This window comes from Xiphophorus hellerii, chromosome 2, assembly GCF_003331165.1.
Source record: "Xiphophorus hellerii strain 12219 chromosome 2, Xiphophorus_hellerii-4.1, whole genome shotgun sequence".
NCBI lineage: Eukaryota > Metazoa > Chordata > Actinopteri > Cyprinodontiformes > Poeciliidae > Xiphophorus > Xiphophorus hellerii.
In genome coordinates this window covers 6,926,016-6,929,264 of record NC_045673.1, presented here as the reverse complement: position 1 = coordinate 6,929,264, position 3,249 = coordinate 6,926,016, and positions in this window count along the sequence as shown.

The window sequence follows — 3,249 nt, the reverse complement described above, 5'->3', positions numbered from 1 at the left end:
CAAAAGCGTTCATGATCCGAGCCTGAATGCATTTCAGCACACCCAAGACGCAGCTTTTACTGTAAGCGCTGATGTTAAACGGGATAAATCCACCATTACAGGGAATTTACATCAAAGTTACCATTTCTACTGTCGCATTATATTACATGCGCAGAGCTGGGTAAAGTACCTAAAGATTGTACTCCAGTAAGAGCAGCACAACATATTTTTACTCATGTAAAAGTAAAAGCCCCCAAAATGACTCAAGAGTAAAAAAGTATTTGCTAAAAAGGCGATTAAGTAACTGATCCAAACATTAAAATTTAAAAATTACAAAATCAGATGGACCACAATCTAAAGTTAAGTGGAAATTTTGGTATTTTAAGGACGAAAATGACAATAATTCACATAAATAAAAAATAACGAAATCAAGCAAAAGTAAACAATTTATCTCATTATAAAACTTATGAAACTTTAATAAAAACCGCAGGTGTGTGTCTGTGTCTGGTGAATGTTTGGTTAAAACATGTTTGTTTTTCATTCAGTGGGTAGAAAATCTAGAAATTTTATTCAAGAGTAGAGATACTTTGTAATAAAATTACTCAATTAAAAGTAAAAAGTACAGAATAGTGACTCATAATACTCCTAAAAGTTACTCTGGTAACTGATCAAAACAATCGCTTAATATTTAATAATAATAAGTGTAGTGAAGTGGAAATTGTGGTATTTTAAGGACGAAAATACCAAAATTTCCGTCCATTTTTTGTTACTAATTCACATAAGTAACATAAAAATAGTTAAATCAGGCACAATAACATGTAATCAAATCAGTTTCTTTCAATATGGAGTTTATGAAATTTTAACAAAAACTGCAGGTGTGTCTGTGTTTGGTGAATTTTTGGTTAAAACATGTTTGTTCTTCGTTCATTGAAGTTACTCACAGTGGATAGAATATACATTTTACTCAAATAAGAGTAACAATACATCTTTAAAAAAAATACTCAAGTAAAAAGTACAGTATAAGAAAAATACTCCAAAAATTAATACTTTTTAAAGGTCCTCAAGTAAATGTAATTAAATAAATGTAACTAGTTACTACACACCTCTCTATATGTGTCTGTTAAATCCAGTTCAGTTATATTGCACTTGCATGAAAAATATACTTTTGAAATTAATTGTAAGATATTTCTTTTAACAAACTTATAAATTGTGACCAATCTGCACAAAAGCAGGTATTTCATTATTAGCACACTGTGTTCTTGGAGTCGTTACAAACAATTTCTCTGTTTTTATAATCTAATTTTATCCCCACAGCCGCCCACCCACCTACCTACACTCACTCCCATTATTAGCTGCATGGTTGTGCTGCGAGGAACTGGTGTAAATCTGTTTCAAGAGATCATATCCAGAACAAACAAAAACAGTGAGAAATCACTTATTTTTAAAAAAAAGAATCTGACATTTTAATTTGTCAAGTAATCATGAGACTAAATTGCAGATTAATTACACAAACTGTATTTATGAATGTATAAAAACAACCCTCAGACTTCGTCTTTGGTACCAGCTGATATTTAATACATAAGTATCAAATCAGCATCATTAGAGGCAATTAACACAGTAATTATTTGAAGGAGAAACTCATGGAGTTGATGCAGATTGAGCTGCCAAGGAAATGTGATTGTTTTTAGTTGCTTGGTAACCTGACATACTGATGATACATGTTTCTATTATAATAGAAGAATAAAGGTTCTCCTGGTGGTTGTATCCATTCATGCATTAACTCTAATTATCTGAAAACAGCCTGCCTCCGATTATCTCCTCTCTCTGCTATGATGCTCATCATATGGTGTATTTTTATAGTGCTAGTCAAAAGGTCACATCTTCTCATCATTTGTATAAAATATTTACTTCAAGGAGGGTTTTTTTTTTCTTCCAGAATGGACTGGATTTTTAGTTGGTAAATTAAAAGAAAAAGACTTTGATTGCACAAGTTTGACATTTTCAGTCTTCCATAATTATTCATTTGTACCCAAACAGCTTAAGATATGTACATTCAATCTGCTTCAGCAAGTTGCAGAGAGAAAAACACATTTTGCACTCATCCACAAGCTACAGGAAATAATAACAGCTTGTTGATTTCATTGAGTTTCTGCAAAATTATTTGTTTTTCCTTTACACAGACCAGGCTTTTAAAGCATTGCGTCAATGAAGACGCTTAATGCTAGTCGGCTTCATTCATTCCAAAACCAGTCTGATGTTTGTTTGTTTGGGATCATTAACCTCTTGAAACACTCAGATGCTTCCAGGTTTGAACCATCTGATTAGGGATTCACCGATTGCAGGTTTTTTTTTGCCGATCGCCGATTATTGATCTTTCAAAAGCCTGATTTTAGCCAGTACCATTTTTTTTTTGTTTGAAATGTGGCTAAATATGGAAAGTAAGGCTGGAAGAAAAATGGTCACCATGATTATTAACAATCCAGAAACTCCCAGGACTCAAGTTAATCACAAACTGGAAGCAGCACTAAAAGGTTTCCAACCAAGAAGGAATTGTCTGCAGTTTAAAATAAGAGATTCAAACTTGACTGAATTTTAAACCGGCCCACAAATGACAAGCAAAATGCTTTTTGGAGGAAATTTTATGGTCAGATAAGAAACAGATGGCACTCTTTAGGCTTTCCAACCTACAAATACTGCCAAGCATGGTGTTGGTAGCATCATGGTGAGGGTCTGTTTTTCTGCTAAAAGGCACTCGGGCATTTGACAAGGTAATTGGAGTAAAAAAAGACAACTTTTTCCTAATTATTACACTTAAAACCTGCAACTGGGTGTGGAAACAGTTTGGCGTTCGAGCTGGAAAATGACCCCAAAAAAGCAACAAAATTGAATTAGCTAACGTTCAGAAATGACTCTGACCTCATTCCTGGTGAGGATATGTGAATAATGTTTTAAAAGTCAGCTTCTGCCCAGAAAACTCAGCAACATAAGATATTTTTGATAAGAAAGGGGGTGAAATATCCAGCCAGATTTAGGCCAAATGCTTGATGCACTACAAAAACACAAAATCTTATAGAGTATTCTTGGTTTGGTTTCTAGTGCGAATATCTCAGTACACTTGAAATAAGGTAAAACTAACTTACCGTACAAGCAACTTTTCAGCAAGATGTAGGAGCTTGTTTAAAGTAAATAATTCCTTTAAAGTAAGACATTTGAAATAAGACAAAACTAAGATATTTGTACTAGAGCCTAAACCAAAAATACTTGGTAAGA